Source organism: Dendrobates tinctorius, unplaced genomic scaffold (assembly GCF_039654945.1).
Source record: "Dendrobates tinctorius isolate UK_male_01 unplaced genomic scaffold, ASM3965494v1 ptg000020l, whole genome shotgun sequence".
Lineage (NCBI taxonomy): Eukaryota > Metazoa > Chordata > Amphibia > Anura > Dendrobatidae > Dendrobates > Dendrobates tinctorius.
The window spans coordinates 35,778,463-35,792,505 of record NW_027361688.1 but is presented as its reverse complement, the minus strand read 5'-3'; positions in this window follow the sequence as shown (position 1 = coordinate 35,792,505).

The following is a 14,043-nucleotide window of genomic DNA, read 5'->3' as shown; positions in this document are numbered from 1 at the left end:
TGGGACTATTTCTCTACCTGTTGAGAGCTATTTTCACCTCAGCTGCGACACACCAACAGTCTCAGGGGAACAACACCGCAGCGCTGGTCACGTATTTAACCATCTATAAACTTTATCTTCATTTTACCACATAAATACCACACAACTTTCCCCTATTTCATTTACTCGACGCCTCTGGCCCACGGACCGGGTCGCCGCCGCCGTGACACCGTCCCCCATTGAAGTCGACGGGCCCGGTACCGAGTACCCCCAGGCCCCACGGGGCGCTCCACATATATGGAAAGAAGCTAATCAGAATGACTAGAGTAATTATTCAGCTTCACAATGTGGACTGCGACCATGTAATAGAAAAGCCGCCAAGAAGTGTTTGTATGTACATAGATAATAATGTAGAGTTAGTGAGGCTGTACGTACCGTCAGGATCAGCCCCATTCTCTTTAACTTTTCTCCAGCATTTCTTTATCAGAAGTCTATAAAATGATAAAACAGAAGTCATGTTACAAATTGTAAAGTCTATCTGTGTTCTGCAGAATGTTATGAAGACATTTATTTTTTGCCGTCTATTTTGTCTCTCCCGATCTGCAGTCATTTTTGTGATCTATGACAATCAGCATTTTTTTCAATTATACAGAAAAGTCCATTGTGCTCGGACAGGTGAGAGCCGGCTTATGACCCACTAAACATCTTCTCTAGATGATTCCCTTTCCTGAATCGTGTGATGACCTGAAAATGGGATGTTTCTTCTATAGACTCCCATGTAGCATATAAATCAGTATAAGACTTACCCACAGATGATGGTACAGGCGACACCGGAGAAGAATCCGAGGAAGAAGTAGACGGCAGGATGTAGAATAACCATAATGAAGTATTCTGTTGGAAGAAAAGAATAGACGTCAGATATCTGGAGCTACTAATATAGACATTATCTTTTGCACCTAATTTAAACCAGACCTAGGATCATTCCTATGAGTAAGGGGACACACACACAACACATAGCTGTCGGCCCATGGTTCAGCTGATCTGTTCAACCGGCAGATATTTCTCCTGACTCCTCCATATACAGGAGCGCTATCTCTGCCGATCACACCTGTGTTCTATGTAAGAAAGCCGCTGGTAGATTCCTCTGGCAGCGGCTTATTTAGCTGAGAACAAAAGGATCAACACTTGGACTGTCGGCAGAGCTGCTGATATTGGGGAATTGGTCTGTCACTGGTCTCATGTGTATGGGGGCCTGAACTCTAGGAATGAACAGATCAGGAAAATAGTAAATCCCAACAAGTTGGAGAAATTCCCCAATTACCTGTAATGCAACTGCGGCGCAGCCACCACCAGGGGGCGCTGTTACTGGAGAAAAGGGTTGCACTTACTATATACAGATAGGGTATACAGATCAGCTGCTCAAGCCAAGGACCAGGGCTATCACTGACAAAGGCTACCAAAGACAGCACCAATACATAGCCACCCAAGAACAAAAGAGAGGCAGGAGAAGTTAACCCCTCCATGACCTGGCCGAGGAAAGAAAAGCAAGACACAAACCCCCACCAGGATCATGACATTACCATAAACTTGCAATTAATTTCCCCCAAAGTATTGATGAAGTCACACATATGAAGATCAGAGATACACGTGACTTGTTTTTTGCTTACAGGGGATCTCCATTCAAGCTTACAAGTTGTTTGAGCCTGGAATAGGGAATACATGATGGGAGAAGGCTCCGGGAATTACAAGTGACACATGAAGAATCCTCCAAGAAATGCACCATGTGACTTACTAACAATAACCCCATATTGGATAAATATCTGGGAAAACACTTACCTCCAGGGGCCAAAGCCCCGGAATGCTGGCGGCGGATGTTGATAGGAGCGCCTTGCACAGATCTTATTAGTCAGTCACGATCAGAAGAAATCAAAACAGCAGATTATCCCAGAGGAATATCGCTAGTTGTGTAACACACAGTGAGTCTTTCCAGACAAAGCCTCTTCCTGCAGTGTCATTCCGTATAACCCCTCAGTCCGTGAGGTCACAATGGTGATCTCAGTGTGACATCACAGAGGGGCGGAACACGAGTGACATCACAGAGGAGCGGAACACGAGTGACATCACAGAGGAGCGGAACACAAGTGATGTCAGATACCTGTAACCACTAAAGATCAAGCAGCTTCATCCTTTTATATTATGTGTTTCTTAATATTACTAGTTTTGTCTCTAGATCACTGAATAAAACATTACACAGGAATACGCCCATTCTTAGGGGCAAGTAGTAAATGCAATAGTCAGAGAATAACTGGAGAACTGAAGGATCAGAGGATGTTCTGACTGGTCCTGATTACACCTATAAATGTGGCCTTTATATCAGTCGGTCCCGTGGTGCTGACTTCCCTTCAGTCCATAACGATATTTCAGAGGTCACACTCTGTCTCTCACATAATCTCACTGTGGTAATCCATATGAATACTGCTCTGTCCAGATGTCCTGATATAATGACCTGACAACCGAACCAAACCAAACCTTGAAAGATTTGCTCGTCTCTACTTGGCAGCTACTCAGAAGAATCCATGGCAGCTGTGTATTTGGCACAAGGTTAGAGGAGGCCGGGATTTGTGAAGCTGAGACATTTCCATCACCAGGCCTTCCCTAACAATGATAGCGAAGAAGTCATAAATCTAAAAGGCTAATTACGGTCTGAAACTTTGGTCAAAGTTATCTGAGCACACAAATCTCCCCAAGGGTGCCTAAACTTTTGCATTGGACAATTTTCCTTTTTTTGTAATTTTTAAAATGTAAAAGATGAAAATACATATAATCTTTTTTTGCATAAAATGTTAAGGAAATGTGCCGTGAGATCATTTCGTCTTCAACTTGCTTAATTGTTCACACAATGACAGTAATTTTGACCAGGGTGCCCAAACTTTTACAAGCCCTGACTTGATCTTGACTACTTATTAGGCCGGAGTCAGACATGTGAGAAACTCGGACGAGTCTCGCATGTCAACACCCGGCACTGCCGCCGGCACTCAGACAGGAGCGTACGACTGCACGAATATTTAACATTTTTTCACAAAAAAATAACTTCAGATCCACATTTGACTTTTTCAACAACTTAAAAGTGGCTGGAAATGAGATCGGACATCATGTCGCATTTGGAGAGCCCCTGATGTGCCTAAACAGTGGAAAACCCCCACAAGTGACCCCATTTTGGAAACTAGACCCCCCAATGAACTTATCTAGATGTGTGGTGAGCACTTTGAACCCCCAAGTGCTTCACAGAAGTTTATAACGTAGAGCCGTAAAAATAAAAAATCATATTTTTTCCACAAAAATGAGCTTTTTGCCTCTTATTTTTTTATTTTCCCAAGGGTAACGATGCATTTGACCCAAAAAGTTATTTTACAATTTGTGCTGAGTATGCTGATACCTTACATGTGGGGGTAATCCACTATTTGGGAACATGGCAGAGTTCAGAAGGGAAGGAACGCCAGATTCTACCGTTATGGTTTGCAGGTGTCATGACCCACAGGGAGAGCCCATGAGGTGTCAGAACAGCAGAATCCCCAATAAGTGACCCCATTTTATCAACTACACCTTTCAATAAATTCATCTGGGGTGCAGTGATCATATTGACACCATGGGTGTGTCACAGAATTTCATACCATTGAGTAGTGATTACAAAATAACTACATTTTCACCACCAAAATTTTTGTTTAGTCAAAATTTTACATTTTCACACAAGAAGTGGGTAAAAATGGCAACAAAAGTTTGTCCCACAATTTCTACTGAACGTGGCAATACCCCATATGTGGATGTACAGTGCTAATTAGCCATGTGGAGAGACTCCGGAGGAACGGAGCACTATTTGCCTATTCAAGTGAATGGGTCTGTGCACATGTCAGTGTGTTTCCACGAGCCGTGTCTCCGTGGGCAAATCATGCTGACATGTCTTTTTTTAATGTCAGCATGGGCCACAAAACATCCAGCACACGTGCATACGCCTAACACACATGGATGTCATCCATGTGAAACGCATTGGCGCTGGGGAAGAAGAGTTACAGTAAGCGCTGTTACTCGGCGCCGGGTGCTGAACACGGCCCTCATCGTTCTCCCATGCTTGTGCCGATCGCCGGCAGAGCAGGATAGAATGATGAGATGATGAGAGCCGTGTTCAGCATCCGGCACCGGGGAACAGCGCTTACCCGTCGCCGGGTGCTGAACACGGCTCATGCAGTGTATAGTAGTGAGGCTGTGTGAGGCTCATGCAGTGTATATAGTGAGGCTGTGTGAGGCTCATGCAGTGTATATAGTGAGGCTGTGTGAGGCTCATGCAGTGTATATAGAGAGGCTGTGTGGGGCTCATGCAGGGTATATAAGGAGGTTGTGTGGGGCTCATGCTGTATATGGGGGAGGCTGTGGGACTCATGCAGGGTATATAGGGAGGCTCTGTGGGGCTCATGTAGTCTATATAAGGAGGTTGTTTGGGACTCATGTGGTGTATATAAGGAGGTTGTGTGGGGCGCATGCAATATATGGGGGAGGCTGTGTTGGGCACATGCTGTATATGGGGGAGGCTGTGTGGGGCTCTTGCCGCATATAAGGGGCTGTGGGGGGCTCATGCAATATACAGAAGGGGCGGTACTCTGTTTCAAGTTTTATATAGTGGGATGTCAGCATAATTAATTCTGCTCAATATTAAGTGATACAGTTAATATTAATTTACTGTGATTATCAATAAAATAATTATAAAATTTCGATATTGATGTTAAGTAGAATTAATTTTGGCATATTGGTTCGGCCCTGCACAACAGTAATATTCTCTCATGTGGCCCTTCAGGAAAATTAATTGCCCACTCCTGCTCTAGATTATTCTGCAAAAACTCGCTAAACTTTTTATTTGTTTGTTACTTTTGTCAAATATGAAAACTTATAAAGCTTTGCAAATCATTTTATTTGAGGATTTGTCTTTGTTCCTCTTAGAAAAAGAAAAAATAATGTAAGCAGCTTTCAAACCCTGGCTTCTCCCTATTCTGTCCCTAATCTTTTTCCCTGCCATCAGCTGCATTGATGCCAGACCGTACTCATTTGGAGTACTGATGATTGCAGTGAAAGAGTCCGTTCAGCATCTGTCTTCTCCTCTAAATGTTCTGCTTATCAGAACACCTGCAGCAGCTTATCCCCAGAGATAGTGAGATACAGTTGAGTCTTCACTGCCATCAGCTGTACTCCACATGAGTATATTCTGATATCTGTGAAGATGAAGGTCAGCAAACAGACAAGAGAAAAGCAGGGGTTTGGAAGCTAATTACATGCAATTTTTTTATGTGAATGAAGACAACTCCCCTAATAAAGTTATGCACAAAGTTTCATTCCTCGATTGGCAAAATTCTAAGAAAATAAAGAAAAGTTTAGTTACTCTTTTATATCAGTACATGTGGCAAGAATTGATACATGACGTATATTGGAAAATGTATATCTTTAAAAATAAATTTCACCCTATATCGGTCAGGTTACCCAAGTAGAGTTGAGCGAAACGGGTCGAAAAAATTGAAAAGTCGCCGACTTTCGCCAAAGTCGGGTTTCATGAAACGAAACCCGACCTTAGCGTGAGGTCGGCCACGAGGTCGGCGACTTTAGCGCCAAAGTCGCGTTTCAAAAGATGCTTGAGCGCCCTTTTTGTAGCCAATCAGGAAGAACAGACACTGTGGGCAACGTGATGACATAGGCAGCAGTCACCACCATCTTGGAGAAGAGCATGCAAGTGATTGGCTTGCTATGTGGGGCGTCACAGGGGGTATAAAAGGGCGGGGACGCCGACCGCCATGTTACTCATGCTGATCTCAGAATAGGGAGAGCTGCTGCTGATTCTGTAGGAAGAGTGTTAGGCAGGGAAGAAGATACCAAAAACTGATTCTGCTGCTAGCAATTTTGTTTGTACAACACACCAGTCACTGTGCAGTGCAAGGGGAGGCTATATTTTGGTGCATCAGCTCTGTTGGTTATTAGGCTGCCTTTTAAGGCTACCTGGTAGCTGCATTGCTGTGTGCCCACTGCTGAGCAAACTGCTTTTTTCAAAGCAATCCAGATTTTATTGTTTTGTCCTTGTGAGTTACTGAGCGTTCATTTTTCACACACCGTACAGCGGTGTACGCTCCTCTCTCAGTACCGTGTAACGGCTGTTATCGCGGCCACAGTGAAGCTATCTGTGTGTGACTCTGTAAGGAGAAGTCGAGGAGTTGTTCCGTTCTTACAGACCTCCACCTTATAGTTTTGTCAGGTTTTTAAACTGTTTAGTATATTTGCTGTTTGATTACATTCAAAACTATAGAGAGACAGCGTGTGTCAGTCCGTATACTAAAACACGGAACTTGACAATTTTACATACACTGGACAGCGGTGTACGTGCACGCTCCTCTCTCAGTACCGTGTAACGGCTGTTATCACAGCCACAGTTAAGCTATCTGTGTGTGACTCTATAAGGAGAAGTCGAGGAGTTGTTCCGTTCTTACAGACCTCCACCTTATAGTTTTGTCAGGTTTTCAAACTGTTTAGTATATTTGCTGTTTGATTACATTCAAAACTATAGAGAGACAACGTGTGTCAGTCCGTATACTAAAACACGGAGCTTGACAATTTTACATACACTGGACAGCGGTGTACGTGCACGCTCCTCTCTCAGTACTGTGTAACGGCTGTTATCACGGCCACAGTGAAGCTATCTGTGTGTGACTGTGTAAGGATAAGTCGAGGAGTTGTTCCGTTCTTACAGACCTACACTGTAGGGAGATTCCAGTTCTGCCCAATTCTATATACACCTTGTAGTTTGTCATACACTAGGCAATTTCTGCAAGTCATATTGCGGTGTTAAATAAACAGGGCCTGACTGAATCCCACAGTGTCCTGAAGTGTAGAGACATTCCAATTCTCCACAGTCCTCTATACACCCTTCTAACAGCATAGAGAATCTGCCTGTCATATTGCGGTGTTAAATAAATGGCCTGACTGAATCCCACAGTCTCCTGAAGTGTAGAGACATTCCAATTCTCCACAATCCTCTATGCACCCTTCTAACAGCATAGAGAATATGCCTGTCATATTGCGGTGTTAAATAAACAGGGCCTGACTGAATCTCACAGTGTCCTGAAGTGTAGGGACATTCCAATTCTACACAGTCCTCTCTACACCCTTCTAACAGCATAGAGAATCTGCCTGTCATATTGCGGTGTTAAATAAACAGGGCCTGACTGAATCCCACAGTGTCCTGAAGTGTAGAGACATTCCAATTCTACACAGTCCTCTATACACCCTTCTAACAGCATAGAGAATCTGCCTGTCATATTGCGGTGTTAAATAAACAGGGCCTGACTGAATCCCACAGTCTCCTGAAGAGTAGAGACATTCCAATTCTACACAGTCCTCTATACACCCTTCTAACAGCATGGAGAATCTGCCTGTCATAATGCGGTGTTAAATAAACAGGGCCTGACTGAATCCCACAGTGTCCTGAAGTGTAGAGACATTCCAATTCTACACAGTCCTCTATACACCCTTCTAACAGCATAGAGAATCTGCCTGTCATATTGCACTGTTAAATAAACAGGGCCTGACTGAATCCCACAGTCTCCTGAAGTGTAGAGACCTTCCAATTCTCCACAGTCCTCTAAACACCCTTCTAACAGCATAGAGAATCTGCCTGTCATATAGCGGTGTTAAATAAACATGGCCTGACTGAATCCCACAGTGTCCTGAAGTGTAGAGACATTCCAATTCTCCACAGTACTCTATACACCCTTCTAACAGCATAGAGAATCTGCCTGTCATATTGCGGTGTTAAATAAACAGGGCCTGACTGAATCCCACAGTCTCCTGAAGTGTAGAGACATTCCAATTTTCCACAGTCCTCTATACACCCTTCTAGCAGCATAGAGAATCTGCCTGTCATATTGCGGTGTTAAATAAACAGGGCCTGACTGAATCCCATAGTCTCCTGAAGTGTAGAGACATTCCAATTCTACACAGTCCTTTATACACCTTTCTAACAGCATAGAGAATCTGCCTGTCATATTGCGGTGTTAAATAAACATGGCCTGACTGAATCCTACAGTGTCCTGAAGTGTAGAGACATTCCAATTCTCCACAGTCCTCTATACACCCTTCTAACAGCATAGAGAATCTGCCTGTCATATTGCGGTGTTAAATAAACAGGGCCTGACTGAATCCCACAGTGTCCTGAAGTGTAGAAACATTCCAATTCTACACAGTCCTCTATACACCCTACTAACAGCATAGAGAATCTGCCTGTCATATTGCGGTGTTAAATAAACAGGGCCTGACTGAATCCCACAGTGTCCTGAAGTGTAGAGACATTCCAATTCTCCCTAGTACTATATACACCTTGTACCTTGTTTTACAGTACCAGAGAGTTGGTGTAAATTTGGGTAAATTTTTCCAAAAAATGAGGAAGTGTGGTGGAAGAGTCCGTGGAAGTGGACGGGGTTTGGCAGCTGGTAATGATGATGTTGGTGTTGGTGGTGGATCTGCTGGTAGTGGCAATAGCAAAATAGCACCTAATACTGGAGGTGTTGAGGCTGCGTCATCGTCTGGCTCCACAAGGCCTCGAAGGCTTCCTTTTCTGGGAGTAGGTAAACCGCTTCTAAAGCCGGAGCTTCAAGAACAAGTTTTGGCTTACATTGCTGACTCAGCCTCCAGCTCTACCACCTCCTCTTCTGAAGTTTTAAAAAATAAAAGCACTGAGTCGTCATTGGAGGCTCATGGTCATGAACCACACCTTTCCTTGTGTCCTTCACCCCTACCAAAATTGAAGGATGCGGTAGGCCACACTACAGATTACTCCATGGAGCTGTTTTCACATACCATGCCTGGGTTATCAAGTCAAATCGTGAATTACCCATGCCAAGATGAATCTGACATGGAGTGCACTGATGCACAGCCACTGCTAGATTTTTCTGCTGGTACATTCACTCAGAGCACTACATTGTCCTCGCAGTGTACTGAGCCAGAATCTGACCCTGATGAAACTCAGTTGCCCCCTCCCACATACTATACCACCGTACACGGTGACACAGAGGAAAGTGCACATGACATTGAAGAGGAGGTCATGGATGACCCAGTTGTTGACCCAGATTGGCATCCATTGGGAGTAGAGTGTGCCGCTGCCAATAGCTCAGAAGAGGAGGAGGAGCATCCGCAGCGGGCATCGGCATTGCAACAGTTGTTATCTGGCAGGCCCGGAGCAGTCCAAAAACGGGTTACAAAAGCCCAAAAAATTGCAGGACAGCTTGGCCAGACGGTCAAAAAGCACAGCGTGCAAGGCCTCAAACTGTCTTCCCTAGTAGAAAGAGTGCAGTGTGGCACTTTTTTGAACAAAATCCTAATGATCAGGCAAAGGTAATCTGTAAGATGTGCGCAAAGACCTTTAGCCGAGGGAAAAATCTGAGAAATTTGAATACCAGTTGCATGCTAAGACATTTAACCACCATGCACTTGCAAGCGTGGATGGATGACCAAAACTCACGTACCACATGTGCTACTGCTCCCAAAGAAGGTAGTCAGCAACGCAACATTGTTTCCCCCACTGTAAGTCCACCGGTTAGCACACCACCAGCAGCAAATGTTGAGTTGTCGTCGCAAGGGCAAATCATTCAGAAATGGCCGGAGTGAGCCTCCCAACCCCCCCTGGAGGAGGCGTGGGCGGAGGCCAACATGACGGGGGGTTTGAAGTTTGTGAGGGAAGGGGAAGGGTTAAAGGGGAGGGGGAGCTAGGGGGTATTTAAGGCAGGGTCTGGGGGGTGCCCACCCTCTGTTCCTGTTGTCCCAGCTCCTGAGCAGTCCCACAAAACTTACCGGGATGTCGGGAGTGGACCAGGCCCTGGACAGGCTGCGGGCGGCAGCGGCAGGCCAGCCTCCTGCTTCACTGAGCGCCGGGGCAGGCCGAGGTGAGAGAACGGAGGCCCCGTCGGGCGCGGCCTCCAGAGCGGCTGTCCCCCGACACCGCTCCCCGGGCCTCGTGTCGCCGCCGGAGCCCCTCCCGGAACCCTCCAGGCCGCGCGACGCAGCCTTCCCCGTCCGGGGGTGCGCGGCCTGGGAGGAATCCTGTCATGCGGCGAGGCCCTGCGGCGGCGTCCAAACCTTTGCCCCGTGGCCGGAAGGGGGCAGGGCCGGCGCGCGCCTGACTTCCGGCAGCACCAGGTCCTTCGGGGGGCCACGGCGGTGGTGGACGAGCCGCGCGGCCTGCCTCGGCGGGCGCTTCGGCCGCGGGCAGAGTAGTGGCCTGCCAGGCGGCAGGGCCGAGCCGGGTCGCGTCCCCCGGCCGTGGGGGGAGATTGCTGGAACGGGGGGGCGCTGCTGCGGTGCCCCTGCAGCGGTGCTCGCCTCTGACCCCCCGAGAATGTGCCACAGCCCCATGGCTGCAGCGGGACCGGAGGGCAGCCCGGCGGAGTCGGTGCCGGCTGTCAGAAGATTGGAGCGGAGGACACTGTCGGGCTCCCAGTTGCTGTGGGGGGCCCTGAGCGACCGGGTGCCTCGCGATGGCTTGGCCGAATTGACTCTCGGCGGGGGGAGGCAGGAGCCTTCATTTGTGGGGGTGTCGTGGCCCAGTTCCGTCGGGGGGTTCAGGGCTCCCACCCCGGCTCAGTCTGCAGGGGTGTTCGGGCCGCAGCAACGAGGCGGTGAGTTCGCCGCCAGGAGGCGCGAGGTCCACGAGGCGTCATCGTCTGGGGATCCAGGATTTCCGGCTGGAGGGCACACAGCCCCCTCGCAGCCCGGTGAGTATGCGTCTATGTCCCCTGTTTGTCACCCGCTTTTGTCTTCGTCTGTGGTGGTTGGGGGCCCCTTAGCAGAGTCCGGGGGTGGTGGGGTTGAGGCTGGTTTTAGCAGTTCAGGGTCGGCTGGGGGAGTATGTGATGTGTTGGCGGATGTGCGTAGCTTGCTTTTACGTTTGGAGCAGGGTTTTGTGGGGTCGTCGCCAGTTGCAGCGTGGGTTGGGCCACAGGGTGGCGGGTTGGCGGGTCAGGGCGCGGCTGCGTCGGGCCCTTGCGTTGGCACGCCGGTGTCGGTGTCGGTGCAAACCGAGAAGGAAAAGGAGTGTCGTGTGCATCTGGATGATCGGGCGCATGGCGAGGTGTATGTGTGTTTTGAGGGTTCGTTGGGGGCCCATTTGAAAAAGGAGGTGAAAGAGCGGATTTGGAAGGATGAATATGTTGAAATATTTTCGCTATTGCCTCTTGAGAAGTTTAATTTGGACAAAAGTAAGAAAGAGGATAGCAAAAAGGAAGAGGAAGAAAAGCGGAGGTGGCGCTTGATTCCTCAGACATTTATAAATTGGCAGCAGGCGTTTGCTATTTTGGCGAGTGTTATCGGGGAACAGGCACCTGATAATTGCTCAGCGTTGTTCGGTTATTTGGATGCTATCGGGGAGGCTTATAGAGTTTACGGCGGTCAGGCGTGGCTGCGGTATGACAAGCAGTTTCATCAGAGGAAAGCTGTGCGTCCGGCTATCCGCTGGGACCAAAAAGACATTGGCTTGTGGATGCGGGTGATAGCGCAAAATAAGTCCGGGAGTTCCTTTCTTGGGGGGGCTGGAAGCACCAGCCAGAATAGCGGCACTGCCGGCTCTACGGGTGGTGGTGGTCAAGGGCAGTTGGGAACGCACAAGGCGTGCTGGCAGTTTAATGACGGCCAGTGTAAGTTTGGGGCCAACTGTAAATTTAAACACCTCTGCTCAAACTGCAACGGTACTTCACATGGGGCATCAAAGTGTTTCAAGAAAGGGAAGTCCAAATCCGGCGGGGGTAATTTGCAAGGGGGAGACTCCAGTGAATCTGGAAAGGATGGTCCCCTATCTAAATAGATACCCTGATAGGGTAAGAGCGGGGCTGTTGTATTCCGGTTTTCAGGAGGGTTTTCGGATTCCGGATCCTCCGTTTGAAATCCCGTTTGTTTTGAAAAATTTGCGCTCTGCTTTGGAGCATCCGTCAGTTGTTTCGGAGAAGATCCAAAAAGAAGTTTCATTGGGGCGCATGGCGGGCCCTTTCGTGTCTCCTCCTTTTCCGAATTTGGTCATTTCCCCGTTGGGGGTGGTTCCGAAGAAGGAGCCCAATAAGTTTCGGCTCATTCAGCATTTGTCTTACCCACGTGGGAGGTCGGTTAACGACAGAATTGATCCGGAGATTTGTTCAGTGGTATACTCTTCATTTGATGAAGCGGCAGGTTGGGTCCGGAAATGTGGTCGTGGGGCCCTTATGGCTAAGACTGATGTTGAGTCCGCTTTTCGTTTGCTTCCGGTTCACCCAGACAGCGTGAGGTTGTTGGGCTGTTTCTGGGAAGACAGGTTTTTTGAAGATAGGTGTTTACCTATGGGTTGTTCCTTGTCTTGTGCGTATTTTGAGGCTTTTAATTCTTTTCTTGAGTGGGTCGTGTGCGATGTCTCTGGTTGTGATTCGATAGTTCATAATTTGGACGATTTCTTGTGTATTGGCCCGGCGGATTCTTCACGTTGTCTCAGGATTTTGAAAGCGATTGAGTGGGTGGCGGATCGGTTCGGGATTCCGTTGGCACCCGGGAAAACTGAGGGCCCCGGTACGTGTTTGCGTTTTCTGGGGATCGTCATCGATACTGTTGAATGGGAATTCCGGTTGCCGGAGGACAAGCTTGATGATTTGAGGGCTGAGGTCGTTCGCGCACGTCGGTTGCGGAAAATATCGTTGCGGGACCTTCAGTCGCTGTTGGGAAAGCTTAACTTCGCTTGTCGGGTAATGCCGATGGGTCGAGTTTTTTCACGTAGGCTGGCCAGCGCTACTTCGGGGGTTCGGGCTCCCCATCATTTTGTGAGATTGTCGGCGGAGCTCAGGGCCGATTTGGTGGTTTGGGAGTCCTTTTTGGAGAAGTACAACGGTCGTTCGTTGGTAATGGCTGATGTGGTTTGCAACGATGCTTTGGATTTGTTTACGGATGCGGCAGGCGGATTCGGTTTTGGTGCTTATTTTGGTGGGCAATGGTGCGCCGCTCAGTGGCCTGCCGCTTGGGTTTCGGCTGGGTTGGTGTGTAACATCACGTTGTTGGAGATTTTTCCGATTCTGGTGGCTGTTCATTTGTGGGGTCAGGAGTTTCGGAATCGGCGCGTTCGTTTCAATTGCGACAACATGGGGGTGGTGAGCGCGATTAATGGTCTTACTGCATCGTCCCCTCCAGTGGTCAGAGTTTTGCAGAAGTTGGTGCTAGCATGTTTGTCTTTGAATGCGCATGTGACGGCGACACATGTGCCTGGAGTGAAGAATGAGATAGCTGACTCTCTCTCTCGCTTACAGTGGGATCGTTTTCATTCCTTGTCCTCGGAGGCAGAGTTCGAGGGTCTGATTTGTCCGGAGGAATTGTGGAGGGTGGCTTACGAGCCGCGGAGTCACTGATCGTATCGTCTTTGGCACCAAAAACCTGGGAGGCCTACCGGAATGTGTGGTGTGCGTGGGAAGAGGTCATTACGGCTGGCTCCACCAGTGGGGCCAGGCTTGAACAAGAGGGTCTGTTGTTGTCATGGTTGGGGCAGGGCGCAAACGAAGGTTGGTCTCGGGCAAAGGTGACACGTTTGTTGGCCGGATTGTCTTTCGGTTTTCGGTTGCGCGGGTACAGGGATTTGACAAAAATGTTTTTGGTTAGACAGGCGGCGAAAGGTTTTCACCGCTTTTGGGGGGGGTGTGATTTAAGGCGGCCCGTGTCGTTTAATATGCTGGAGCAATTGGGTCTGGTTCTGGGATCGGTATGCGCGGATGGTTATGAGGTTGCGTTGTTTCGGCTGGCTTTTTCCTTTGCATTTTTTGGGGCGCTGCGGATCGGGGAACTCGTGTCTCACAACAAAGAGTCGGTGGGCGGGTTGTTAGCCAGGGATGTGACGTTGACCGCTCAGGGCGTCGAATTTTGGCTACGTAGGTCGAAAATGGACCAGGCTGGGAAAGGCCGTCGAGTTGTGTTGGGGGTTGTCTCTGGTTCCGGAATGTGCCCGGCTCAGTGTTTGCGTAGATTTTGGGACCTTCGTCCTAGTCT